General features: G+C 37.0%; 1 protein-coding gene across 8 annotated transcripts in view; it reads right to left on the bottom strand.

Annotated features, from left to right (window-relative positions):
- The window catches only part of LOC126756386 (myocyte-specific enhancer factor 2), a 236,369-nt gene that overhangs the window by 125,389 nt on the left and 93,451 nt on the right, over positions 1-17,529 (bottom strand). For all 8 annotated transcript variants that reach the window (XM_050469425.1, XM_050469427.1, XM_050469423.1 and 5 more), the window contains exon 3: positions 6,585-6,917. The gene's annotated coding sequence lies outside the window, so the exon portion shown is untranslated. The remainder of the gene's footprint in view (positions 1-6,584; positions 6,918-17,529) is intronic.

The following is a 17,529-nucleotide window of genomic DNA, read 5'->3' as shown; positions in this document are numbered from 1 at the left end:
TTAAAATTCACGAAAAATTTTATGAATAAGAGACAGAGAAGCCAATACCGCTGCATCTGGAAGATGCTACATTTAATGGCGATTTTGAAATTGATGCTTCTCCTGCTTCGCGGTATACATTTTATACATGCTGCTTAATCAGCCGCCATTACAAACTCAGGTGTGTGTAATTTCATAGTCTTACTCGCTGGATGATTGACTGAAGATGGGTAGTTGATTGATGGTTCAATAAGTCTAAGATCTAAACCGATCGAGCTAAAGTGCAACTTAACTATTAGCTCAACAAAGTTTCGTTCATCGAAGGATAAAAAAACTGTAGACTCCCAGAGGACTCTGTAGGCCAGTGCATTGGAGACTCCCTTTTGGAAGATCAATGATTTCACATCCAAGAGCAGAACAAAATTAAATAGAATAGCACCGCATATTGGTCAAACTGTACTGGGGATCACAAAACTTTCATGTTACCTTCTGTTTAGAAAATACTTCTCATAAACCTCATCACAGAGTTTTTTTTTTATAAAGTCTTAGGCTGAAACTCAGACACAGACTTTTCAGGTGCCTGACATTCTAATAATAGAAGATACTCTGAAAATTTAAAGATGTGGAAACCTTTAAAGGATGTTCTAGCTTTACTTATTTCCCAGGCTAAATTGAGTTAAAATGATACATCTATCGGACAATCATAAGCTTTACTTTAACAGAAATTTTTCTTATGGAACCAGCACAATACTTCTTCTATATCTGGTGATCACAATTTGTTCTTAAACTCATAAAATTTACAATATACTGTATAGTATTAACCAGTTAGAACAATTCTGCTCTACGGTACAGTAGTATGGTGGACAGGCGTACGGAAATCCACCTACCGGAAGCCAATGGAAAGGGTTCAAAGGTTCGCTGCGATGTGTATAACGGAAGCTTTAAGAAAAACTCCAACGGCGACTCTTGAACTGGTACTAAACCAGCCACATATAGACCTCTTCGTTGAAAACTGCGCAGCGCAATCGGCGGGAGGACTACTGGCTGCAGGAGAATTTACATATAGAACCTTCGGGCATTGCTCGGTGGGTTATGGCGGTTGGGCAAACACCGACTACATGACCCCACTTTTCAACTGGGAAAAAGAAGATGCCTGGCGTAAAGGTATGTTAGCTACGCGCTACACTCTAAGCCGCGGAGCCAGCAGCAATCAATGGAAAGTGTAGTAGAAGTAATCAACTTCAGGCCGCAAAGGCATCGAGGACAATGAAATAGTGGACGCAATTGGCAAGAATGATGTGCGGCTAATATTCGAAAACGTGATAAACATTGGGAAACCCATGCATTGTCTATACGACGATCCTGAGAGAACCATGGTAATGAAAGTCAAACCTCGATGGAACAAGCTACCTGAGTGCAAAACTACAAAAGTCATGTGCATAACGGTATATCGGAAGTACATAAAATTCCTATTGGCACTCTATAGAAGAGACTGTAGGGACATGATAGGAATACTAACTGTGACTGTCTGGTGGCGACATACGTCGGCATGATGGGGCTCACAGATCGAGAAGACTGCAGGAAATGTCTAGAGCAGGGCACCAAGGAAGCACTGGAGAATCTCTTGTGCTCATGTACCGCTTTGGCAACACCACGCTGTAAGCATCGGGGATGCCTACTCTTGGACTTAGTAACTGAGCTCCATCGAGTATCGCAGTATCGCAAAGGACCAAACTGGTCTATGCGTGGCTTATTGGTCTACCAGATTAACCTAATCTAACCTAGTATTAACCACAATGTCGTTAGCGAGGAAGCAAATGTCGGATTCAGTGGAATGCAGAGCGAAGGATGATGGCGCTGAAACATTTCGAATACCCAGCTTTCTGCCGGATAAGGTGGCATATATTCCACGGCTTCCAACCCTGCCACTTAAGAGACATTGGGCAGCTGGGGTGGAAAAATCAGATTTTTTAACCAAATCCACTGAGTTGCTGTATAAGGCTTAATTTGGTTACCAACTGTGAGCACAATTGCCCTAATAGTGGCCTAAGTGCGAGCGCCTGCGGTCTGACGCTCTTGTGCCTCCCTTTTCAATCAACCAAATGTCGGAAAAAGTTGTTTTAAATAGCGCTGAGTATTAATAAGAGGTAGGACGTCAAGTAAGGCAAAATGAAAATTTAATGGAATTTCTCATTTGGGTCTAATGAGTATCTTTAAAATACTATTAGGCACCTAGAAGATCGACTTTTGAAGTATGAGGATGTAGTTTTGGAAGTTGATCATATTTATGGAGTTATTTGGAACAGTATGCTTATCATAACTAAAGTCTTTCTATGGAAATAAAACAACAACCTCAACAAATGAACATATATAATTCAGGCAAATCTTCGCAATTTTTTTTTGTATTTCATAGCTTATAAGATCGAACCTCGTTCGATAACTTAATTTTGTGATTTTATGAAACGGCCGCAGACCTTCACTCAGTTGCATTTGGACTTCTGCGACCGAGTCATTTGAAATCGGCATATTCTGCCATCTTCAGCCAACGCATCCAGTCTTTATGACGCCTTCTTTAAGAGTTCACCCACGAGACACCACGTAGCCCATTTCCCAAAATGCATTTGTTGCTTCGGAGAGTTCTTTCTTTTCAGATCAAAGGCGCGTACAAAGTTAAGAAAGAAATGCGAAAACCAAATACAAACGAACAAACGAAAATAAGAAAATAAAAACAACAACAACAAAGTAAGGAAGAAATCACGCGTAAGTATGTTGGCGACAGCATGCCCCGTACAGCTGCCTGTAATAACAAAAACAAAAATCAGCGACTGCGACCCATTGGCGAGTGCAGCCAACGTGCAACAGCAACAAAAGCAACAACACAGCGACGCTAAAATGACATGTGTAAGTTGTTTGCGTGCCACTGCTGCTGTTGTTGTTATTCTTGTTGTTGTGCTGTAATGTGACTATTGTTGCAGTTGTTATTCGCCGCGTCGTCTGTTGATTTAACGCAGTTTGGCAGCACCTGTCACTCGAGTGTCGCCGATTTCGGTATTTCTGCTTAATTGCAACGAACGACCGAACGAACACAGGCAGCCGGCGACCCAAGGGAGTGTAGCACACTCGCACATACACACATACGAGTACAGCGGGGTGTACTGGCAGGTTGTACATAGGATCTTCTGATCAGCCATTCGGTGGCTTAACGGCACTTTGGCAGCCGAAGCAAGGCGCTGCTGGCACTTGAGTTCCTCGATTACATGCGAATACTTGCCGAGGGAAGACACACGCACACACACACATACTGATTCTGTGTAGTTGCAAAGATTCTTGGGCACTTGCATCGCTTAAATCTCGTGTCTGGCGGTTGGAGGCAGTTGCCAGTTGGCCACGCAGCCAGTGCACATTTTTCATATACACATCGAACGCACTTAACGGCACTGCTGTCGATGGGTTGTTGAAATGCCACTGCCCGAGTGCGGCGTGTACGGCCACCGATCGAGGTTAACGACGAAGTACAATGGGCTGAAATGGAAATTTCATTGGCGAAATCTGAAATATGAGAAATGAGTTCAGTAGTGTCTTCCACTTTCACATTCGGTTCTATATGCCAACATTTCTCTACAACTAGGCTAGAACTGGCAGGGACTTGCCAACTTGACAGTTTAAAAGCCACGCATAGCCCAGTTTTGGTCCTTTTCGGTACCAGATGGAGTTCAGTTGCTAGGTCCAGGAGGAGTATTCATCCTTTGGATACCTGCGCTTGACGCGCATTTCAACAGACTCTGTGGCCTCAGTATTGATACTGCCTACAGTCTATCATTCCGTGGGGGACCCCAGATACTTACAGCGAAGTCTTGCCAATGCCGGACAAGTGCACAAGAGATAATCCATTGTTTCCCTCTTGCATTGCTCTAGACATTTCCTGCAGTCATCTCGATATGTTAGTCTCATTCTGCCGGCGTGTGCATCCAACAGACAGTGACCAATTAGTATTCCGATCATGTTTCTACAGTCTCGGAAGTCTCTCCTTCAAAGCTTAAAGGTTCACCGTGTTATGCGATATCCGGTCTCTTAATTGAAGTTCTGCGATAAGGGCACAGTGTACACGGGTTATGAAACGTTCGAGAAACAGTTGGTCATCGACCTTAAAAAAGGTAGCTTTTTCTAGAGACCTTCTTCTAAAAGCAATTCTTATCCTATAGAGCCACGTTACCAAGGTCAAACTCTTCAACTCTCCCGAAAGCTCCAACCAGCACACTATGGCTGTCTATATCGTAGGAGTAATCACATAATTTGTTGTCCTCCAACAAACTGGCCGACAGGGGTAATGCTCGAAAATTCTACGAAAAGTTGCGGCGACTAACAGAAGGTTTCAAAAAAGCAGCATACTCTTGTGCAACCCCCGGATTTGATGTAGTGAGTGATGCCCAGAGCATACAGAAATTATGGAGGGAACACTTCTACAGCCTGCTGAATGGTGGTGAAAGCATAATACCAGGAGATGGTGAACCCGATTCCCCAATCGATGACGATGGAGTAGACGTTCCATTGCCTGACCAAGAAGAAGAAGTTCGAATAGCAATTACCCATCCAAAGAAGAAATAAATTCAAACTCCGAGTAGGTGTGTATTGATTGGAAACAAACAAACTACAATTCAGAACATTTTCTTTATAAGAACCTTAGATATGTACGAGTATTTCGGATCTAGCTATCTTCCAAATAGACTTTGGTTAAAGAACCCACAAAAAGGTTATATGTATCGCATTACAGTAAGGTTCAAAGGATGACTATGCAGAAACAATCGAAAAACTTTGTCTTTGATTTCAAGAAAATAGCTTAGATTAGGCTATACATATGGTTGATCCTAACAGGAGTTTTGGACAACTTATAACGCCAGTCCATTGTGGTACCTAGAACTCCTGTAAAATTTATCATAAAGACCATCATGAACCGATAAACTGCTTTGAGCTTAACAAAAATTTCCTGAAATGACTAACTGTCAGTTTCGACTCTAGCTCCCGGTGCGCCGAAGGTATGACTGCCGATATAGTGCAACTTCTTGCAAAAATTGGTCAAAGGAGGAGAAAGCGCCTGTATATTTCCACCTTACATTCTTTTATGTAGCTTTGACAATTTGCGTCCGACTGAATGTTTAGCTTTGCAGCATGAAAGCTTATTATATAATGTACTTCGCTAAGGGCAAGTAGTTCAGGAAATCTCCTGCGTTCGGGCCAAAAGGATCTTGCAGTCAAACAGAAGCGATTCGTCGACCAATCCCTGCTTAGCGTACATTAAGAAAGTAGAGGTGATCCGTTCCCACGACAGTCGAGTCTACGTAACCGGAACGGAGCTGGATTTTTATCCGGCCAAGGACTGTCAACTCGGCTGATTTCTGCCGCTACAACAACAACAATAAAAAGTAAAGGAGATACAGATATTTTTTATATTCTTATTCGAATTCGAATAATAGCAGAACACTGAGTCTCGGAAATTCACTCTCACATTTCGCCGAACTCCGAGAAAGCAAAAAAACTAAATTAAGGAAAGACCATCAAGGATTTTATGAGAGTGTTTTCTATAAAATAATTTTCTCATACATTTGCTCAGTTTTTTTTAACGATTCTGCGCCGCAGGATTACAAAAAAAATAGACTCAAGAATAATTCTCTTTAAATGAATTTTCGGGTTTAGCCCACTGTATATACAGAGAGTCAACTTAAATTGTTGCACATTGCTACATACATATGTACATATGTACATGTATATTACTTTGTAGCAGGGAAATTTCTTGACAGTGGCGCGATCCAACTACAAAACCAACTAATCAAGCAGAGGACAGACAGGAAATGGGCAGACGTTAATTAAAAAATATACACACAAGTGCATAATCGAAGCAAATCCATACAAGCATTAATAATCATTTTTATAGGAACGTGCTATAAATTAGCTAAAGCGATCATAAATTGAATACAAATAATAAAATTAATGTATCACACAAAAACAACAAAAATAATAGGAAAAATATATAAAAATTCATAGAGCGTATAATAGAAAAGCGTTACAAATATTTATAAGTATTTTTGTTCTAAAAATTTAGTTATCAAGTTTATGGCAATAAAATTTTGTGAAAAAAAATTTACTATTGAATAATTTTTTAAATTAATAATTTTTGCAATAAATTGTTTTAAAAATAATTTTCTAAAAAAAAAATAATTTTTCAAATAAAAATTATTATAAAAAAATTTTTTTTTTTATTATTTTTCTAATAATTTTTATCGCAAACAGGTTTTGAAAAATGTTTAGATAAATAATGTTTACACAAAATGGTTTAAAAAATAATTTTCAAAAAAATAATAATTTTTCAAATAAAAAATATTTTTCAAATAAAAAATATTTTTCAAATAAAAAATATTTTTCAAATAAAAAATATTTTTCAAATAAAAAATATTTTTCAAACAAAAAATATATTTCAAATAAAAACTATTATCATATAAAATTTTTTTTCAAAAAAATTGTTTTTTTTTTTAATAAAAGAATTTTCAAAATAAGAAAATAATCATTTTTCAAAAAAAAAAATTTCAAAAAAATACAATTTTTAAACTCACCACACTTTCTCCGCTTAAAAATAGTAAGTCGTAGTATTCCTCTGTTTACTTATTTTAATGCCTTTTAATATCTATGTACATATGTACAGCCACTGGAGGTTACAAAATTGATCACTTTTTTCTATTTTTCGCCAGGATTGCTTTTATGGCTTGCGAATCCTCAATTTATGGCAACAAATTAATTAATACCGCTTGAGAGTTATTGCTCTCAATTGTGGTGAACTAGCGAATGACTAAAACGTTGTCTGTATAAGCAACTCTGTGTATGGCAATCAATGTACGCGACGCCGGCGTCGTGTCTTCCACATGCGGCGCTTATGTCGCGCGAAAAAACTGAAAGTACAAAAAAATTAAAATCGATTTAATATAAATTTTAATTAAAAACTTCAAAAATTAAGAGAGAAGTTACATAAATTGAATTACACCAAAGTTATAATACTAAATATCCATACAAGAAACTGATTTTGAACTTGCAGTTAGTATGGCAGCTAGGTACTAAGGGGTGATCCAAGTATACTTTTTTCAATACTCTATTTTTTTTTTTGACAGATCACGTGTGAGTCGTGTCAAGCTGTCATGTTTTTTTATAGAGTTTTGATGGTCATTTCATCGCTCAACTTTATTACGAAAATTCACGTTCTGTAAAGAATGTGTTTCGAGCACTTCGCTCAATGGTCAATATAATCGGCGCACTGAACTTACTATTCGCAATACCAAACCACCCATCTTGAGACCCAGAATTCATTATCGGATAACTTTCGACCGAATAGATTACGTCCAGCGTACAGTGAAGGAAATATAGCAGTCGAGTCTGAGAGTGTACACGAAGACGGTGGAGAGACGATTCGGCGTCGTTCGCAGCAACTCGCACTGACGTGCATTTTATCTCCAGATCTTAACTTGAAAGCATACAAAATACAGCTTGTGGAAGAGCTAAAGCCCTCGACCTACACAAAAGTTCCAAGAAGATGCGACGTTTTCGAGCCAAATTTTGTTCAGCTATGAAACCCATTTCTTGCTCAATGGGTATGGTAAAATTGCCGCCTTTGGGACGAAAAGCAACCTGAAGAGATTCAAGAGCTGTCATTTCATCCAGAAAAACAACGTTTTGGTGCGGTTTGTGGGCTGGTGGAATCATTGGTTAATATTTCTTTAAAAATGATGCCAATGAGAACGTAACCGTTAATGACGACCGTTATCGCACTATCATAACCGACTATTTCATGCCTGAAATTGAAGCTTGTGATCTCGGCGACATTTAGTTTCAACAAGACGGCGCCTCATCTCACATATCGCGTCAATCAATGGATTTATTGAGAGAACACTTCGGTGACCAGATAATTTCACGTTTTGGGTCGGTCGAATGTCCACCTGGATCATGTGATATCACACCATTAGACTTTTTCTGTGGGGATATGTAAAGTCTAAAGCCTATGCGGACAATCCCGTTTCGTAAAACAACACTCAGGTCATTCGCCAGTTACCAGTCGAAATGCTCGAACGAGTCATCGAAAATTGGACTCAACGGATGGACCATTTAAGACGTAACCATGGCCAACATTTGAAAGAGATAATCTTCCAAAAACATAAATGCAAAAAAAAGGTTGTTTCAAATTATAATGAAGATTCCCCATTAAATTTGAAGTTTCTGTGTTTTTTCTTTAAAACAAGTAGGGAACGTTGAAAAGGATCACCCTTTGTATACAATATATATGTACTTAGTATAACTTTATAGAGCCGCCGACGTTTCCTTACAAACTATAACTTATTTGTTTTATAATTTTTACTGAATTAATTAAAAAAAAAAATCTATTTTTAGGGCTAAACTTTTTTAATTCTTTTCATGATTAAGCTTCTTGAGCCTTTAAGTTTGCAAAGCTTCTTCATTTTATCACTTTTCCCGAACTAACATTTTCATATTTTCAGGCAAATGCCAAACTTGAAACTTTTTCACGCTGTCCGACAAGTTCTGTTAGATATATAGGGACCATTTCAGTTTCTGGTAGTCTTAAAACTCACATAAGATTTAAGAGGTTCCTAGAGATAGATATAATCGTGTTTAGGTTCAGTATTTTTTCTTTCGAGGAGTGGCGTTGCTTCTTATTGAAATAATGTGAAAAGTTCTAGAGAAATAGGCTTTCGATGTAAAATAAAATAACTCTTAACATTGATGGGCTAATGCAATCCTGTTACTGAAAGTCTGCTATGAAGGAATCCTTGTAACGTTAGACGTATGTAAGTTTCGATATCACTGTTCAAATCTCTCAATATTGTCCGGTCCTAACAGAAATCGCTGCACTACCAAATGGTAACTACAAGTGCTTTCTCAGGTATCATCTTTTTGCGCTACAGCTCTTTGTGAGCATTGGCCTGTATATGCGTATAAAAAGTCCGAGGAAAATAATAACACACATGCATTGCGCACACCTACTGCTTGAGCCACCGCTACGAAAGAACGCTTGCTCCCACTTCTGGCAACTTTTCGCCTCATTGCATTTATCTGTAATGCCGCACCAGCACCCCACCTACAGTAGTGGCAACCAAGACAGCACCCACGCAAACGCATCGGCACACACACGCACATAGCGTGTCGTGGACTCATCTTGAGCACCGTCCCCCATCATAATTCTTGCCACATACTGACACTTTTGTTGGATGGCAAATTACATGCTTCACGCACACTCTGACATCCGACTGACTGAGAGTGTGATGGACCCCAAACGGCCAAACGACCACACGAGCCACCGAGTTACTCATAACAGCCACGCAGCGTCTATGCAGCTTACAGCTGTGCGGGAGGTGCGGGTGTTTTTGTTATGAATATGTAGCGAGAGCGTTGCATAGTGCAGAGCTGGATGGTATGGCTAGTGTATTGTGTGCCCGGAGTTGCCATGGTTTTGATATATCCAGTAGCAACCTCCCACACCGACAAAAAAACTGTCAGGCATCGAGATTGTTGGCAGCACTTAAGTGTTGGTGCATGTGAGGAACAAACATACACACGTACATCTGCGTATACTCCTTGTCTGCCACTGTAGTTTGTTTTCGGGCTCCGGAGCGAAGGTGCCGGCGCGCCACACTCGTCTCGGGAATGGACCAAAAGTAAAAGTTTCAGTTTGTCTTGACTTTTTTCACTCTTCCTCCGCACGTTTTGCCAACACTTCCGCTACTTTTGTGTAAGCGTGTGGTGCACAGTAGCAACAACAAAATGAAAATGTTATACAACAACAACTAAGGCACCAATAACATCAGCTAGATGATTATGGCCGACAGTTGTCGTCAATAAATTTCCCTTAATTTCTTGTCAGCTTCTATGGGTCTTTGGTTAAGACCGCTTCGCAAACGTGTTTTTTATTGTTGTTTCTGATTTTTTTCTGTTTGTTTCGTTGGTGCCTTGGTGCCTTGTCTATTCGACCCCATACAACAAATTTGGCTGTCAGTGGACGCCTACGTGAAGTCGGCCACTCAAAGCAGCATTAATTTTCCGAGGTATATATGTGGATATCTATGTACAGCACACATACCATATATATATACATATATAGTATATTCACATATGTATCAGTGTGTGTGTGAGCCCATTAAAGCGCGTGCATGCATGATTTTTTCATAAAGTTTACGAGCTTGCTGCTGTGGATACCCGCATTTTCATTGGCCCTCGGCACAGCTACGCCATGGACCACGTTTACCTTAATGAATTACATACAAACATTCAGACACATTTCGCATTGTTCTTTTTCGTTTTCCCCTCATCTACTCTTAGAAAGAATTTCCTCATAATTGAACGCATACATTATCTGACAGTTTTGACGTTTGTCGTCCCAAAAAATGAACCTTTGTCAGGCATGAAAATAAAATGCAAATGGCGAGCGTGCGTGTCGCAAAAGAACTCAATGGCATTCACAGCTTCTGCCTTGATGGATTGTATTGTCGTTTGTTGAATTTTCACCCGCAAATCTTAAAACGACTCTGTGCAACCAATGGTTTAGTGAAGGTTGCCTTTGGACTCCTCCAATCTCGATAGTAAACCAATATTAAAAAGCGTTTCCTTTACAACATTTTCGAGCCACTGAACTGAGGCAACCTTAAGCAAATATAAATAACAATTCTCAGAAAACTCTTAAGAAACAAGGCTTGAAGGCGAAACCAGCAGTGGAAAGGAAATACACGTAAAGAAACTAGAGATCTGGAGATTTGGTAAATTTGAAATTTGAATAGGAAACGGTGAGCTATTTATTACACTTGTTCTATAATGTATTCTCATAGAAGAACTACAAAATAAAAGCGATCACTTCTTTTCTGAAGTTCGTTACGTCTTAGTTAGAATGAGAAATATTATACCATACGTTAACATATCAGATTCAAAACAGGTAAGGAATTGGATGGGCCTTATAGCTTGGAAAACTTTTGCTCTATGCAAAACTAATACGGCTATGCAAGCTCCCCGACGAGCATCACCAAAAGCTCCGTCAAGGTCTACGTCACCAGAACGGACCCAGATTTTTTTATCCGATCAAGGACTGTCAACTCGGCAGAATTCTGCCGCTACAACAACAACAAGTAGGCTTCCTATCGTGGGGCTTCTTCAGACTATTGCTGAACCGAAAGTTTCGTCAAGATCGGGAAGGATCTTTTCGAGTCGCCCAATACTAAGCGAGGTTTCAGACAAAGAGACTTCCGTTCACACGACAGTCGGGTCTACGTAACCGGAAGGGATCCGAATTTTTTTTATCCGGTCAAGAACTGTCAACTCGGCTGAATTTTACCGCTACAATAAAAAAAATAAAATTTTTTGTCTCCTTCTCTCATCTAAAAATACGGACCAGAATGGATCCCTGCCATGGATAAGGACAATTGGGCATGAATTTTAAAAGTAAGTAATTTAAGGGAAGAAACAAATGAATACATTAGAACTTTCATCGTTTCCTTATCAGATCTATGATCCCAAGCCGATACAAAGGAATGTGATTCCAATAATTGTTTTTTGGACACACCTTAGATTTCGTCGAAATTTCATCATTCGCATTAGAGTTGCTTGTGGCTTTGATTACAATAGACTCTAGAAAGGGCAGATGCACGGAACGATACTTGTTCCATGCCAACAACACAAACAAAAGCGAGGGATCACTTCAGTATCCTCGATGTTCTGCCAAAATAATAGACCTTTGAGTTAAACGAGCTTAACCTTTCCCATCTAATGGAATTAATTAAAAGCATTCTCGTCGGCGACCTGTTTACTTCGTTACTCGCCTTGTACATATGTATGTATATATATACATATAAATATAGTGTGATTGTATTAAGTCCATATGTACATATGTATGCCTATATAATATGCCTATTAAGTATGTGTTTGTGTCGACCCGATTCGCTCAACAGGCGAATTTATTTACTTTTTCAATATTTATTTCATGTTTTCTGTTGCTTCATGCCATTTTTTACTTTTAATTTATTTGCCGCTTTAATTGTTGTTGTTAAATGCGGGGAAAACAGTTTTGAAAAATTCGTTTTCTGCACGAATCAACCCTGTGCTGGCACGAAGCCAAACCAAAGACGTTCGCAAATGCTGGGAAAAAACAAACACGAACTGCGACAACGGCAGCGACACTGATGCAAAAACAACAACAACGACAATAAATCTGGTAGAAAAGAAGCAACAAGCGAGCGAAATGTGAAATGAAAACGGAAAATAACAAAAAAACATGTAGTCACAGCACGGTACAGCAGCCGCAAACACGAAACGAGCGAAACAATTCTATGGTTAACGGGCACCTCGGCACCTAGATGAGCGCATATGCAAATATGTGTGTACTTATGTATGTGTGTATAGTATGCATTTGCGATTCGTTCCCCAGTGGACCAAACCCACACACACACACAGAAATTCAAAATGTCAACGTTCTACATTTTTGCGCGGCTTGCCTCCCATCGCCATTTTGACTGTAACGATTCAGGCTGTTGCGCTTTTGTCCGTTATGGCGTTCTGGCGTGTCTCAACCGCCACACTTTGGTCGACTGCTGTTTTCACGGTTGGAAAAAGGGCATTTTTCAAAACAAATTTTTGAAAATTTCAAAACAAAAAATATTTGAAAACGTCTGCTATTTGCATGATTCGAATAAGGTCTTTTTTCACAAAAAAAAATCTGAAATAAAAAATTTTTTAAATATTCGAAATCAAAAAAAATTTTAAATTTGGAAAAACAAAGTTTTTTTAAATATTCGAAAACAAAAAAAAATTGAAGTTTCGAAAAAAAAATTATTTGAAATATTCGAAATAGAAAAAAAAATTAAAATTTCAAAAAAAAAGTATTTGAAATATTCTAAAACAAAAAAAAAAATTTGATATTTCAAAAAAACAAAATATTTGAAAAATTTGAAGCCTAAAAAAATTTTAAATTTCGAAAAAAAACATATTTTAAATATTCGAAACAAAAAATTTTTAATTTCGAAAAAAAAATTCGAAAAAAATTCGAAACCAAAACACATTTGAAATTAAAAAAAAAAATTATTTGAAATTTTCGAAACCAAAAAAAGTTTCAAATTTCAAAAAAAAGATAAAAAAAATTGTTTGAAATATTCGAAACCAAGAAAAATTTTAAATTTCGAAAAAAAATATTTGAAATTTTGGAAACAAAAAAATTAAAATTTCAAAAAACAAATTTGTGTTAAAAAATTAAAAAAAAAAATATTTGAAATATTAAACCAAAAAAAATTTTGAAATTTCAAAATACTTGAAATATTCGAAATCAAAAAAATTTGAAATTTGGAAAAAAAAATATTTGAAATTTTGGAAACAAAAAAATTAAAATTTCAAAATATTTAAAATATTCGAAACCAATTTCAATTTGTTATTATTTGAAAAATTCGAAACCAAACAAAACATTGAAGTAAACTAATTATTATTAGTAAACTATTATTATTCTAATTATTTTCTGATTTTTCAGTAAAAAAATATTTGATTATTAATGGCTACATTAACTTGATTTAATCGAAAAAAAAAATCTGATTTTTCAAAAAAATTTCAAATTTCAAAAAATTTTTATTCGAAATCTTTAAAAAAAATCATAATTTTCGAAACAAAATTTAAAATTGGTAAAAAATACAAAAACAAACTTGAAATATTAATCGAAAAAAAATTATCCTGATTTCTTTTCAAAAAATTTTGAAATTTCAAAAAAAAAAATTATTTGAAATATTCGAAACCACAAAAAAAATTGAAATTTCAAAAAAATTTTATTTGAAATATTCGAAATCAAAAAAAAAAAAAAATTTAAGTTTCGATAAAAAAATCATTTGAAATTTTCGAAACAAAATGAATTAAAATTGCAAACAAAACCTTTTTTGAATATTCGAAAAAAAAACAAAATTTCGAAGTGAACTAATTATTATTTGTAAACTATTATTATTCTAATTATTTTTCGATTTCTTTTCAAAATTTTTCTTTCAAAAAAATTTTAAACTTTAAAATTAATGGATGCTGTAGAAGAAAAAACAGGTTAACTTGAAATATGTAATCGTGCGCGAATATTTATGTCACTGCGTGTGTCCGTCCCACACATTATTCACCCAAGCGCTGACAATTCTTCTAATGTGATCGCTGGCTGTCTGCCTGGCTGGCTTCTCTGCTTGACTGGCAGCCTAGTGTAGGCGTGCAAGCACACACACATTCTGACAGGATTATTTGAAAATCTCTAGTTTTTCAACATTCTTTGTGCGCATTGTTGCACTCCTCAGCCTCATTGTTGCGCTATATTCTCTTCATCCGCTACACCAGACGTGGAAGACACATTAGTTCACACCCTTGTCCCAAGTCACAAAGTCCCATAAAACTCACTCATCCGTTTGATGTGCCTGCCTGTATGTGTGTTACATATGTATGTGTACTTGGTTGGGCCATGCGACGTCATGGGTCGCAAGCCGTCGAGTACCGGATATCCTTTTAAAACAAGCACGTTTGGTGTTGTTGCTTTTTTGTTTTTACTGTTTGTTCCGAGTGTTTACATTAACTAGAATTTTTGTTTTGACGGCCGTGCAACTTGAGCCGCTGATAGAGCGGGGCTTACGAAGGCATATACTCAGCTGGCTATAGATGCTCTTACGCTTCTGTATAATATTTTAGGTTTTAATTTGCAATATTTGCTGCAGAAGGTTTACATATGCTCCGCTTTTTACGCCCACACACAACAAAAAATTAATATTAATATATTTGAAAAAAAAAAGGTTGGGAAGTTGAGACGTTCGGCTTCAAGTGAAGTTTATAAATTTTTTCTAACTTAATAAGTTTTGTTTGTGGTAATACAGAGATGAAAACATTTCGACAATCATACATTCGGCGAACCAAGGACGATAGGCGACTCTGATGTTAGTCCACATGGATATTAATCACTTTAAGCACTTTGATGAGTCCACTACCACAAGCTTTTTGTCGAATTATGAGAGTCTTAACGATAATTGTGTGCGAGTCTTACGTAGCACGACGGACCGTCGTTCTAAGCTGACATCTCTGTTTATTATATTTTAACAGGATCAGCGTTTTGATCTTATCTAAACGAATGCGTTGAGCTACAGACCAGAAAAGGCACAGAACAAAAATAAAATCTTCGAATGTTCAATCAAAAATTTTCTCCAGGAAAAAGTACAAGAATAACTTGATCTGCCAGGAGACTTTATCAGACTCCAATAGACGACACTAAAAGCGAGCTTTTGATTATTACTAGTTAAAATTAAGTTAGACAAAACAATCCATACGAAGTCGAACTTAATGGATACCGTTGCACATTGCATCTTTTCGAGAAAATACTTAGTTACCGAGAGGAGTGATAAAAAAAACGTTGACTTTGGCTGCACTGAAGCTGAAATATCTTCACTCGTTTAGATCGGACAGTATATACGGCAACTATATGCTTTTGAAATCCGATATCCTGGAGACAAATGGATGAGTGGAAAATTTCAGATTGATAACTCAAAAATTGTAGGCTAAAACGATTCAGCTCAGTTGCTTAAGTCGGTACACCTCAATAGTGCGTTACGATTTTTACAATGTAAAAAAATGTCCAACAAAGGCTTCGTCTTAAATTTTGTATTTCTAAACAAATTTCAAGTGCGGAATAGTTGCGGCAATCAATGTTGGAAAAGACTAACGGTGATTCAGTTTTATCAAAAACAAAAGCCTACTAGTGATACAAAGCCTTCAAAGATGATCGAGAGATCGTTGAAGACATTCGACCTCGTCAACTGATGAAAATATTAAAAAAGCGAAGGATATGGTGCTTAAAAATCGTCACGAAAATATTAGAGTGATGGCAAGAGAACTCGATATCTCCCCCTAGACCGTTCGAATGATTTTGTTGGATATTTTGGGTACGAAACGCGTTCTTGCCCGTCTCGTCCCCACAAAGCTGAATTTTTTTTTAAATAGTATAGGTCTCTTTGGACATGCTTGACCATACGAATTCCGATTCCACATTCATGGAGAGCATTAAAACTGCCGACATGGGTTTATGAGTTTGACATTCAAACAAGACAACAATCAGCGGAATGGAGCGAAAAAACGAGCCGAAACCACAAAAAAACAACCAAAGCCACTCAAAAATCAAGATGATTCTCATTGTTTTTCCATATTCGTGGTTTGGTGCATCGTAAACTTGTTCCGAAAGGACACACGGTCAATAGGAGTTATATTTGGCCGTATTGAGGCGTTTTACTGATAATGCACCACCGCATCGACCCACGATTGTGAACGAATTTATAGCCAAAAACGTAATGAATACCATCGATCAACCACTGTATTCACCAGATTTGGCTCCGTGTGATTTTTTCTTGTTCTCCAAACTGAAATTGCCGCTCCGTGGAACCCGTTTTCAGTCGATCGAAGAGATAAAAAAATCACTGAAGGATTGGCCTTCAGCATCCCAAAAAGTGCTTATGAAAAGTATTTCGAAGACTGGAAAAATCTTTGGTATATGAATATTACATCTGCTAGGGATTACTTTGAAGGGGACCAAATAAATATTTAATATTTTGCGTTTTATTTACAATTTCCGAGTACTTTTTTGTCACAACATACTATGTATATTGAGAAATATATTTAAATTACATACATATGTTATTCGAATCACACACATCCAATTATAATTGCTTTATCTTTCTTAGTTTTTGTATAGAAATTTATTTTTGCTTTCGCTAAGGTGAGTTCACATTCTTAAAGTGAAACAAATGAAATGTCCTGGTGCTTTCACCTTATTAACGTTTCCTAAAATAGACATTTTTGACAGACCAGCTCATTCCGACAATCAATCATTCATTCAAACAGTCAATCAAGTTGATACAGCTACTTCATTAACTAAGCGATTTGGATGTTCATAGCCAATAGGTAAGCGTATATACAAACAGACATATGTATATATACACATATGTATATATCGTCACCTGAAATTCAAAATAACGTATCATCAAAAAATTCGAAATTGAGCGTCTTATTGCTTATGATTCACTAGTTCAAATTACAAACATAATATTACATATGTCCAACATTTTCAGTTTCTACGCTCATATATGTCCAGTTTTAACCAATATTAAAAATGTTTTTCGCTCTTGTTCCATTTTATGTCGTGTTTAACTCATGTCACTGTAAATTTCCGAAAATATTGTTACGTTATTTTGCATTTCAGGTGACGATATGTATATTAAAATGTACACGTGTGTGCTTTGTATGTGCGACGAGGTATTAATACGACGCACAGCTCTCATGCGACCAGCCAAAAACTCTAGGCCATTGGTGTAAAATAAAATACTTCATTGTCTCTTTTGGAACATCAGGGCAATTTGTGTCGTATACAGCTGGTTTTTGAGTTTTGAGAAACTTTAAAATGTTTAAAAAAATCAGGTATTGAAATTCGGGAAGAATATTTTCGTGAAGAAAGCATGCCATTGTACCGGAAATAAA

The sequence above is a fragment of the Bactrocera neohumeralis genome, chromosome 4, assembly GCF_024586455.1.
Source record: "Bactrocera neohumeralis isolate Rockhampton chromosome 4, APGP_CSIRO_Bneo_wtdbg2-racon-allhic-juicebox.fasta_v2, whole genome shotgun sequence".
Lineage (NCBI taxonomy): Eukaryota > Metazoa > Arthropoda > Insecta > Diptera > Tephritidae > Bactrocera > Bactrocera neohumeralis.
The sequence above is the reverse complement of the archived record's forward strand: the minus strand, read 5'-3'. Positions and strand labels throughout refer to the sequence as shown.